Source organism: Mastomys coucha, unplaced genomic scaffold, assembly GCF_008632895.1.
Source record: "Mastomys coucha isolate ucsf_1 unplaced genomic scaffold, UCSF_Mcou_1 pScaffold20, whole genome shotgun sequence".
NCBI lineage: Eukaryota > Metazoa > Chordata > Mammalia > Rodentia > Muridae > Mastomys > Mastomys coucha.
Window position 1 is genome coordinate 39,015,715 of NW_022196903.1, and position 13,400 is coordinate 39,029,114.

Here is a 13,400-nt window from a genome sequence, read left to right on the forward strand (position 1 = left end):
TTCACTTTACTCCCTACTGACCTTCAACTAGTTTACCTAACCTGTATGGTTCAATCCAAACTATTCATGATTGCTGAGAGGGTGTTTGGATCTTCTGCTCCTGTCCTTTGCTGTTTCCAGGTCCTTCCATTCCCATAGACTCTATCAGCCATTGGAACACTGAAACCTAAAATATCAAGATCTTGTATGTTTGTCATTTTGCATATTGTTCACAGCTTTATTTCATTGCTTAGCTTTATAGAAGAGTAGTTGGGATGGTGAGCAGGGGGAGGAGGGAGGGAGCAGGGGATTGTTTCAGTTTTTGTTTTTTTCTATTTTTTTCTTATTTTCTTTTTCTTTTCTTTTGTTTTGGGGGGGGAGGGGAACCTGGAAAAGAGATATTGTAAATAAGAAAACATCTAATAAAAAAAGAATAGTTCTTATTACAACTGAGATAGTTCTTACATCTGCTAACTTTTCTACAGCTTTAAGAAACTCTATTAAACAGCTTTGAAGCCAAATGCCCTAGAAAGGGGTCTAGGTCCACAGTAATTCATGCTTTATTTTAACACACATGTGGATGCTAAGCAATTTGAATTGCTAAGCTATTTCACAGGGACTGTTAAGAAAACCTAATATTAGATGATCAAAAAGCTTGCTTCCTGAGAATCATGGTCTAGGTAATAACTTCAATAAGGGAGCTATGATTAAATAAGTGGCATTAATTACAATCTAAATAATTCTTGATGACATAGAATATTGAAGTAGAATTGCACTTACATTTTAAAGCACCCCATTGAGGTAATTCAGTTCCACATTTAGTAAATTCTTAAGGAGTTAATTAATGTTATACTATTATTGTTTTATAAAACAGGGTGCTCTGATTCAACTCTGAGCTATGTGTTGCAGTTACAGAAGTTACATGTAAGAAGTTGGTGGCAGGAAGGATTTCAGCTTTACCAATCCCTCCGAAGGTGATGTTTATAAGCTACCCTCTGTAAGAAACTAAAATTGACCCTTAAAGTGTATTTTGTTGATATAAAATATACTTGAAGTCTTCAGTTCAGTTAATTTTATTTATTTAGATAAAATGTTAAGTCAAAAGACATGGAATTCTATCTTCTTACTTTCCATTAACTTTATAGGTTATATAGCCATACAGTCATAGATGTTTAATAAATATGTTATAGTTAGTTTGGTTTATTTTAAGTGCTAGTATATAATTATGTTGTACCAATTTGCTTCCCTTGGCAAATAAATTTCTTAAATAGTGGTATTGCCTACTTTTAAAAAATGAACCTACCTTCTATAAAAGCCCTGAACAACCTAAGGTATTTGTTTATGAATGAGAAATAACATCTGAAATTTAAACATTGTTCCTAAAATTTATTTGATTTGGACATATGTCAACACTAGGAGCATATGCTAATAATTGTTTTTGTGTAAATATTGTCAGATTTCTTTCACAGAAAATCTATAAACCCTGATGTTTATAAAAATATTCACTTAAAAATTCACTAGAGAGATGTCTCAGTGATTAAGAGGTGGTTAAGAGGTGGTTAAGAGGTGGGTAAGAGTGGTTAAGAGGTTAAGTGGTTAAGATGTCTCAGTGGTTAAGAGTTCATCTAGAGGTTCTGAGTTCAACTCCTAGCAACCATATGGCGGCTCACAACCATCTGTAATGGGGTCTGATGCCCTCTTTTGGTGTGTCTGAAGAGAATGACAGTATATTCACATATATAAAATAAATAAATAAACAAATAAAAATTTTAAAAATTTCATTTAAAGCCTCTTGGCCATTCTCTGTCTATGCAAGGTATATGGCTATTTATGAACTGTCAAGGCTTTTATAAAGTTTCTACTTTTTAGGATAAAAGGTTTCCTGTGTGTGAGTCCTTTCAAGGACTAAAACTACAGTTCAAGGCTACTACTATTATGTTATGACCACAGACACTTTTAAGTAGTCTTTATATCTTTGAGTATCACCTTGATATTGCCAAAGTTGAAGTTAAATTTAAGATAGGAGCATGTCTTTCAGGAATCAATTGCTTGCAGATTCTTGCAGAGAAAGGAAACCATATTTCCTGTGCATAACAGAGAGAAGATTTGTATACAGGTTGTGAAGTCTTTTATTGTGCTTCACTGTTCATCTAAGACATTCAAATAAAATGAGTTGAATGTGCTGAAAAATACAGCATGTAATGTTTATGCTTGGAGTGTGACTATAGTCCCATTAAGCAAAGATATGGTTGGCTTTTTGCCTAGCACAAGAACACAGAGCCAGAACCCAAGTGAGTTCCAGCTCTACTACGCTTTGTATCACAACCAATTCACTTATTTGATGATCATTTTCTCAATTTCTAAATGGACCATTATTTTCCTTCTGAATTTTATAAGCATTCATCTTATAAGCTAAATTGAAGACTAAATTGATATTTATAAGAAATTTACTCCTAACAACTGATAATTGTTTTGTAAAAAACAATTTCTGATGACTTATGGCTGCAGTGTGTCGACTTAAAGGTACCTTTATTCATGTTCCTATTTAAGTGTTTTTCTTACAGTGAGAGGAAAATACATTTTCAAACAAGGTAAAGAGAAACTGTATCCTAGACAAAAGTTTTGTCTAAATTTGCTTGCCTTCCCCCATGCTGTGACCAGAAAAAAAGGCAGAATGTAAATGAAATATTTTTAAGTAAAGAAAACAAGTAAGATAAAATAATGATTCAGTTTAAGTTAGCAATAGCTTTAAACAATTTTCCTCACACTCTAGATAGACAAGACAATTCTTGTTGGAAAGAACAAATATGGTAATGCCAGAAGGAAGTGATTTCATGAGTTTTAAGATTATAGTAACTCGAATATTTACAATGAGCCATCCCTTTGATAAACACAAAGCAAATGCCAAGGAAGGAGAAGAGACTTGCCTTGAGTCTTATACATAGGGAGTGGAGGCACAAATGAGGGTTTGTGTTCCTGACTCTCAGCACGTGTATGCACAAGGAATCATTAAAGTAAAAATAAAGTAGTTTGTAGTAATGAGAGTTCATTAACATGACTCAGACAGTGAGCATGACAGGCAGTGCCAAAGAAAAATCAATTGCTTTTAGAGGAAAAGTAATCAGCGACCAGTAGAAATGGGGAGAGGACTTTGTTACTGGTTTGGGAATGATTGAAATATTGTGAAGTCTGTCCAGAGGTTGAACGATGACCTTCTTCTCTTCCTCCTCTGTCACCTTGCAAAATGCCCAATATATAAAATCACAATCATACAGGACTGTGCTGACAATCTTTCTGAGAGCTGTTCTAATCATCTGTGGTATTCAAAGTGATACAAATGGGCGTGAGTGTCTGCTGATCTGCACTCAGAATTTAAGGCAGACCAATCGGGTATCCAATAAAAGGAATCACAGTCAACTGTACACACACTGAAGGTGATTGCTTAATTGTTAACATTATACATAAAGAAACTTTTCTTTTGGGACCAGTGATTGTCCATAGTGGACATCCTGTTCAGATTTGTGAAACTGAAGAGGAATCTAGAGCTTTTCCAAAACATCATAAATGTTTATTACATCATTTCAGGAAGAGAGCCTCATTCATAAAGTCCATCTACCCATAAACCAGGAAGCTCTAAAATTTTGGGGAAATGTTCTAAAATGTATTCCCTAACAATAGTATGATGTGTTTATGTGTGGGTTGCCTGTTGTCATTCTGCAAGCAATTACACACTGAACAGCAACTTTTACAATGAAGATTTATCTTTCAGGCTGGCACAGTACTGGCTAGAGCACTTCTACTTTCCATTTCCCCAGCAGAGGCTGGTATACTTTAATATAGATTCTGTAGTCAATAAGCTTGAAAGATTGGTGCTTCCTAGCACATAATAAGATGAAGTTGATCCAGTTCCAAACCCCATGCAAAATGTTGCCTGCTACCAAGGATAGACATATCAATGAAATATGGCCACAATGCTTATTACTTGTCTATGAATGCCCTGTACCACGGTGAGTAGAGAATTTGTAAAAGAACTTTGGCATATAGATATAAAAGATTTACTATGTGATCTTTTACATAAAAATGTTTGCTGCTTTCTGCTCTGAAGAAAAGCATTAAAGTTTAGTAACATGGATTTTTGTTGGTAATCTTTTATGCTCAACATGCTTAGCAACACTAAAAAAGATATAACTCTCTACAGATATATGCAGATTTCATGACTCATCAAAGAAAACTTTGTGCAGTATAAGGAGACCATTTAAAAAAGGACACGACTCATGAAAGTATGCAGAACAGTTGACTAATTGGATACCCACTCTGATTGATACATCTATAACAATTCCTGTATCCACAGGCCAGGGAACATCATGGAAGTAAGAACTAAAATATTGTATAAGCTGGAGGACCGTGAAATCTGCTGTAAGATCCCACTTTCTAGCTTTGGCAGGGAGGTCACACACACGAAATATCAACAATATGGCTACTTAAACAAGATCTGAACAACCCAACACTAATTAACCTCTCAACATAGATGAGAAAATCTCATGGGACTTTCTCCTTAGATAAGGAGCTACAAGCAATTAATAAAGGCTGAGAGAAGGACAATTAGTGTTCTCCAGAGATGTCTGTCCTGATTAGGAATACAGTACCAAGTAGTTAACCCTAGACACATACAACACATGCTGGCAACACTGAATGAATGCAGCAGCTTGTGTTTATATGTTCACTGGTTAATATTTTTATATAGTCACACTGGTTAAAGATGAGAAAGCCATGAATTTGGAAGAAGGGGCTTGAATATGGGAGAGTCAGGAGAAATGACAGGGAGGAACATATGATAAAATTATGTTTAAAAAATTAAAAGATATACCACTACTTTCAGGAGAATATTTTGACTTTTGGGTAATACAAGACATTGTCAATGGTAGTGATACTATATGGGATTACATAGAATTTGTCTATCACTTGCTGACAAGCATGTGTCTTATTGAGTCTTACTAAGGGAAACACTATGTCACCAGGTAAAACATGCACAGTACAATGATGCTCAAAGATATCCTCTAGGTTACAAGCAGTCCTGAAGATTATGACTGAAAAGAATATTAGTAATGATGAGACATGACAGAAGGTTGCCTTCTATGTCATATCTTTGATAATTTCTTTAGTCATCTCCTGATTATCTCTATTTATTGGGATTAAGAAAATAACTCACTATTTCATTATGTAAATTAATGTGCATGAATGTCAAAAAGCTTCAATAATTTACACTAGTGAAGAGATCATATCTGCAGAGATAGGTGACTGGCTTCACTCTGATAATCTACTGTATTAGATCTACATTACAATGCAAACTGCAGTTATAAAGATTGTTGTGGAATTAGCATTTCATGTTCTAAAGGCCATCCAGAAACTGGTATCTTAACTTGGAATCTTTGCAAACACATTTCATGTTATTTTTTAAAAAAATTTTTATTGAATATTTCCTTTATTGACATTTCAAATGTAATCTGCTATCCCAGGACCCCCTGAATTCGCTATCCCATCCCCCTTCCCCTGTTTCTATGAGGGTGTTCCCCACCCACCAACCCACTCCTGCCACCCCACCCACAAATTTTCCTACACTGGGGCATTGAGCCTTCACAGGACCAAGGGCTTCTCCTTCCATTGATGCCTGACAAGACCGTCCTCTGTTACATATGCAGCTGGAGCTATGGGTCCTTCCATGTGTTCTCCTTGGTTGGTGGTTTAGTCCCTGGGAGCTCTGGCGTGGTTGATATTACTATTCTTCCTATGGGGTTCCAAACTCCTTCAGCTTCTTCAGTCTTTTTGGCCTTTTAAATAAAATAAATCATTCTAGAAGAGGCAATTACCCTTGGCTCCACCCCTCCTCCATTAACAGCTCCAACTCTACATTTCAGGGGAGGGATTTTGATTATGGTAGAGTGTGCTTTCCCAAGCTCTGCTATACGCAAGCTGCTGGAGCCATGAGTCCCTCACGTGTGCTCTTGGGTTGCTGGTTTAGTCCCTGGGAGCTGAGGGTACTAGTTAGTTCATATTGTTATTCTTAATAGCCTTCCTCTTTAAGAATTAAGTTTGTGAGGGGAAGCAGGTAGACATTTGGGTGATTAGAGGGTAAACCATTATCAGACTATATTATGTGAAAAAATAATCTATTTTCAATAAAAGAAAATATTACATTATTTTTTAAAGAGTAAAACAATATCCATAGTTCTCATATAGTTTCCATGACTCTTTTCAGAAATGTCTGCTCCAGCCAAAATAGTGTACCTGCCTAGTACAGATCACGAATCCAAATTTCCTCTACTATACCCTTGTTGCCACTATTACTTGGTCCTATCCACTGTTTGTAAATCACACTTTATTTATGTAGTTTTAAACTTTTTCTCTAGACCGGTTTAGTTACTTCTTCTTCAATGAAATCATCCTTCAGTATTCTGATGGAAAAGTTGAATGTGTCTATATGTGTTTGATCTAAATGTTCGTGCTCACTAACATGGAGGGATGTATACTCTCACTTTTCCATGTCTAGCTCTGCTTTGGTACTTACTCTTATTTCTTTTTCTTTATTTCTTTTCCTTTTTTTTTTTTTTTTTTTTTTTTTTTTTTTTTTTTTTTTTTTTTTTTTTTTTTTTTTTTTTTTTTGAGACAGGGTTTCTCTGTGTAGCTCTGGCTGTCCTGGAACTCACTCTGTAGACTAGGCTGGTCTCAAACTCAGAAATCCACCTGCCTCTGCCTCCCAAGTGCTGGGATCAAAGGTGTTCACCACCACCGCCCGGCTTCTTATTTCTTAAGTTTCTCCTCATGTAGCCTTGTTAGTGTCAGTGACAGACAAGCTCATAATGGTTAAAATTTTTCTTAAGTCAAAGTTACACAGTTTCATAAGATATTTCCTCCCTCCCCCCACTTTCTGTATGTACATACATACAAAGAGTATGTACACACCTGTGTATAGGTGTGCACATACATGGAGAGGGCAAGAGAGTAAGTTGAGTGACCTGCTTTATATTGTCTGAGGGAAAAGTTTGTCACTGAACCCAGAGCTCACCATTTCTTAGCTAGGCTAGCTAAATGCCAGAGATCTTCCTTTGTTTGTCAGGTTCCATACCCATAGAGGTCATGATGTTACAGGCATGCACAGCTATACCTATTTGTTGTTTGGTTTTGTTTCTTTTTGACATGGGTTCTCAGGATCTAAACTTACAGCTTCATATTTGAGTCACAGATTTTTCTTTGAGCCATTCTTCTTTCCAGCCCCTGATATTTTAACTTATAAATTCATTGGTTTATTTTTATATATCTGCCTTTCCTTATTTTAGTCAGCAGAGAGAATAAGAATAAAGAAAATATTACCTCCCAAACTCTCTGTTGGAGATAAAATTTCAAAATATAACTTAAACTTGTGTAGAACTAGTGCCCTTCCTGTACTCCCACACCCAGATCAAGCAAGGCATGACCAGTATGAATGTGCCTACTTTTTGGGACAGGTACTATTTATACAGTTGATCACTCCTACATATATGGGAGGTGCAGTGGGGAAAACTGGGGACAGACATTGTTCATATTTTGTTGTACATACATATAAAATTTTCAAAAACAATTTTAAAGCTCAAGCTTTAAAATCTTACATTATTTTATCTTTCAGACATAAAAGGAAGAATAGAGTTTATTTACACTTATGATATACATAGTAAAGTATTTTGATTTTCTTCTTTCTACACACTTAAAAGTCATTAAAAACAGTGCTTTTAGCATATTGATATTCCCTCAATTAAAGATATGTGGTATTCTTTTCACTTTGAAACAACATTGTGTGTTATACCATATATTGAGGAGGTCACACTACCTGTGTATCTTCTGATGATATTTATCTTTATGTTATTGTCAATAACAAAGTTTCAAAAATAAACATAACATGTAAGATTCATTTGTTGGAATTTATTTCACAAATATTATTGTGTGTGAATTTAGTTTTCCTCAGTTTGTCTGATCATAGGTTGAAAGTATATCATAATAGGATATATATATATATATATATATATATATATATATATTCATTTTTCTCCATATATATTAAATACTCTGTAAAACTCCATCCTATCATAGCAGCTACAGCCTCCCTATTCATTAAAGGTAGAAAAAATATTAGAAAGAATTGATCCAAATAGATGTTATGAATTTATTTCAAACCTATACTTCATTGAAGAGAGATCCCTGAGGGTGGGGTGCATAGAGAGAAAGAGAGGGAAAGACAGAGAAAGAGAGGGAGAAGGAGAGGGAGAGAGACAGAGAGACAGAGAGAGAGAGAGGAGAAATAATCTTTTAAAATTGGTATAGAGGATACAGAGCTGTTTTAGAGATAAAATCAAACATGTTTTCCTTGTGATTTCTATAGACTTTTCATTACAAGGCACCAAAGATCATGTATATTGACCTCTTTGATGCAACCACAGTAAGTAAACATATTGTGGCTTTTCCTTAGCCTTAACAATAGTAAAGATGAACATTCTCATTCAGTCCATGAGCTTTCTATAAGGCACACATGCCCCCATGTTCTAGTTGCTGTCATTGTCTGGGTAGCTGCTAGCGTATATGTGATTCCAGGTGTTTAATGCAATCTAAGCATGCCAGAGAGAACTGATATGCCACTGTGTATTTATCTAGACACTGTGTTTTTATTAATCCAACATAATTTTGACCCAGATAACCTTAGTAGCAATACGACATTATTAAGTTTTCTATATTCAAGTAAGTTTTCTGTATATGATCATTGCAACAACATCCTGGCTATTTGTCCTAAACTATGCTACTATATTTTGCAAAATAAATCTAACCCTTCACATCAAATCTTTAAGGCACAATCTCATACAATACAGTAAAAACATTTTGAAATATTTTTATACCTTTAATATATAGTGAAACTATTACTACATAGTTCAGTATATACTTTTTAAATAAATATTGATAAATTAGATTTTTAAATTCTCTTTAATGTGTAATTTATCAGCACAGTTTTAATGGAACATTTATAGCAGATTTGATAATTATGATTGCAGGCTCTACTCAGTTCACTGATATTAATATAGTACAAGACAAGCTCAAGGATAGGGCTTGATGACAATCTATCAGGGGCTCCCTAGGGCTTCAATTAAGTTCTATAAGCATTTGTCAGTGCTAAATATGTGTCAGGCTTGTGCAATCATTAACAATGTGTTACCCTCTGAAAACACACAGTCTTGTTTCATATGGCCCTATTAATCAACACTGATTAGGTACAGTGATTCAACTAGCTGTTAATTTATCTATCTATCCCATCATTTAGATCTCATTTCACCTGAGAGTTAAAGAGATGCCTTGATACATCAAGATAAACTATTCTTTTGGTGTTATCTGCTGACCTGAAAATGCCATGAAAAGTTATTAGGATAGGTTTAATGACTCAGTCATGAGAAAGTTATCTTCAAGAGATTTTTCCATTAAGCATAGCCAAGCTTTATGTTTGTTTATCAGTTCCTCGCATAATCCTGGGGATAAGGATAAGCTGTTTGGTTATTTTAACCTCAACTCTTGCTGTGTGTGTAAAATGTAGACACTAAGGATGGTAGTTTCATTTATTGTAATTCTGAACAAATCCACCACAGAAATTGCTTAAAGGTAAGAATCATTTATTTAATCAGAAGGACGCAAAGATTTCAGATTCCAGAGTGTGAGATGGAGACTGTCCACCTTCTGGTAGACAGGAAGCAGGGGGAAAAGACAGGAAGATGCCAGATGTGAGGACTCATTCCTCAAACTTCCTTTCACCTAGGCCTTACTTCCTTAAACTTTCAGAACTTCCGTAAGTATGGCCACAAATGGCTTACTATCCCTGAGCGTAAGCTTGTAAGGAACATTTCATATTCAATTGGCAACCCAGACAGAATATACCATAGGGAGTTTCCTGACATATAAGATTATCATTTGCCAAGACTAGATCCTTGACAAATAGATTTTGAACCTCTGGAGTCTTCATAGTTGAGGCAAGGTGGAAACATTCTAAAGAATCAGCTTCTGAGGTGACTGATGTACTGTGTATAGTATATATTCATAATTATTCTTACATACATTTTCTTTTTTCTTTCATTTTTTCACATACTGAGACACTTTATTCTGGAATTGTTTTTTGATATTCCATCCAGACTTTACAAAATGAAGTTTATGAAATAATTTTGGTCTCATATATCCTCTCTGAGAAAATTACTCATTTTAAGAGATTTATTCATTTGTAATTTAGCCATAAACTGCATATTTATAAAGTATATGAATTAATGACTTTTGTCCCCTCCAATATAAGTAGACACCTATGAAGCCATTATGACAACATTAAGATATTCTACACATCCATCTGTTATGATGATGTGTGAGTCATCCATCCCCTTACCTCCTCTCCAAGTAGCACTTGAAATGAATACTGTCAACAAGTTAGTTTGCATATATATATATAGAGAGAGTATATACTTAGGGAACATTATGACTCTTAACCATCCTTTTTTGAAGTTTACCTATAATATAATTGTATCAATGTTTCCCTTCTTTTAAAATACACCTCTTTATCTTATATCTTATCTTATCTTATCTTATCTTATCATCTTATCTTATCTTATCCTATCTATATTTATGTCGTCTATATCTTTATCATCTCTACCTCTATCTGTATATATCCATCTTCTTTCTCTTTCTTTCTTTGTTTCTTTGTTTCTTTGTTTCTTTCTTTCTTTGTTTCTTCCTTTCTTTCTTATGTGTGGTGAGGACAATCACATGCCACAGTGTGAACGTGGACATTAGCCAACAACCTGAAGGAGTCAGTCCCCTCTTCACACAATGCGAATTCTGGAAATGGAGCTAGATTTGTCAGGCTTTGGATCAAGTGTCATCTTAAAGGCCCAATATTTATCTCCCAAAGTCTGTTTATGTACTTACATTTCATAGGTACAGAAATTTTAATGCTTTTAGTAACGTAAATAAAACAACAGTGAAAATTCATCTCAAGCATTGTGTATCAAGAAATGGCTTTTATTTCTCAGGAAAATATTTAAGAACAGAATGATTGATGATTTACAAGTTTTTTTCTCTGTGTTTTGTCTTTTCTTTCCATTAATGATGGCTTTGAGTCACAGTAATTATTAAAGTGAATGAACTCCTACCCCCCTCCACCCTTAGCATTTATATAATTTAAGGACTTCCTAATGCAAGGTTAGAAAGGTCTCTTGCTTAGTTGTGCTTTTTTTGCATTTCTAGACTAGTGAGGCTAAGGCAACCATGGCTATACAGACAGATACCATCTCTAAATTGAAACAAGGCAAAAACAACAATTATGTTATGTTTTAGATTTAGGTAGGTCTATGGGATGAAGTATGGATCAAGATTCCTTTTTTGTTTGTTTGTTTATTTCGTGTGTGACTACAAATTTTTATAGCACTATTTGTAGAAAGTAGGCATCTTTTTCTATAGAATTTATCCCTTTAAAAAACAAACTTATTTCTGTAATATAACTTTTACAATAGGAATGACATTATTTAGGCTATGTTATTTTTCCTAGAGTGATATTTTTAGTCTGTATCTTTCAGGAAATTTTAAATACCACCTACTTGCTAATTGTGACAAAACCACTCAAAACTATTATTTTCATCTTTCTCTATCAACATAGTTTATGATAGCACTTTTCCTCCTATTTAAAATGGATATTTACATTTCCCTTTTATTTCATATTCATAGACTATATCCTTTATTGCTCTCCTAAAATAACATATTTTATTCTATTAATGTTGTTTGTCACTTTTGTTTTTTCTGTTTTACAATTTTTGCACTTATATTTATTATATTTATCTCTTAGACATATATATATATATTTGAAATAGGGACTTGCTCTGTACTTCTGGCTACTTTGTAACTCTTTGTGCAGATCAGACTAGCTTTGAAGTTTCAGCAATCCCTTTTATCTTTCTAGTGGTGGGATTATGATCATGTGCAAGTCTCCCCTAAATGTATAATTGGTAATCCACTATTCTGCTGGGCTAGATTAGGAACAAATTTTTTATCCAAGGAAGAATATGTCTATTTCCCTGGAATAGAATTAAGAGGGACAATGCTAGATGGAAATTTTGGTTTATATTCTAGTCCCACATACCTTCTAAAACACCAATTTGATAATTATACTGACACTATCTTAATTTACTCTGTATTATTTACATGCTTCTTGTACTGATTGTCCAATGCAGCATGGAACTCTGCATCAGGAACCTAAGTGTGCACTCCATGATACCTAAATCTGTTTAAGGCCATTTTTGCCCTTACCTATCATATACCACACTGTACTAAGTTCAGAATTGACCTTCCAAGTTCCATGATAGACATTTGTTTTGCTCTCCCTGTTCTTTATTATAAGAGGGAACATGGCATTACTATACGGAACCTGTATAGCTCCAAACTGAGAATCAAGCATTGTTGACAAGGAAGGGGCACTAACTTTTATGATCACTCTTTTATTCTATAACTTGGGCCCACCATGTGGACATAATTATTAAATAATAAAAAGGAATTTTAAAGAGAATATACTGCAATGACTCACTATAGATATTTGTTTTATATATAATTAAAAATTTTAAATTAATCTTGTGTTATAGATAATCCAAGAATCAGGATGTTAAGGCACAATAATCTCAAATACATAGTGGACTTTATAATGAGTCTTAGTCTCTGACCAATTTCTAGAATATGCAATGAACTAAAAAAAACTCCTGAACATTTCAGAACACAAATACTTCAAGCACAAAATGTATTTGAGAACACATTTCTCAAAAGAAAAAGTAAGCTAAAAAATATCACTTAAAATATGTGTGTCACTTTTAAGCATCATAGAAATGCAAATCAAAATTAGTTTGGGATTCCCTTGAGCTTTAACTATTATCAAGAAAACTTAACTACAAATGCCAGTGAGGATGTTTAGGAAGGAGAATCTTTAGACACTGTTGCTAGTAGTATAAACTGGTGCAGACACCTGAGACATCTATGTAGAGGATTCTCAGAAGGATAAAATTTGAACTACTATATATCCCAGCTACAGCACACCTGTATTCTGTATGTGACATGGCTGTGCAGTCAGGAACACACAGCAGTTTTGACCCTATGGCCATGACCTGTACACATATGCATAAAAAGACAAAGAAAAGGAAGGGGAAGATTCTCGAGGAAGAAGGAGGTCAGCAAGGTGGAAAGAGAAAGAAAAAAGCAAGGGAAGGTAACTGACTGAAGTAGATTGTATACAACGGATATGTTGTCTGCATAGCATGCTTTGGGCACAGTGGGGCACAGCCAAAACAGAAGGACCTGGATTTAACACATTTAAGAATCTCTAGCTTTTCTACTCT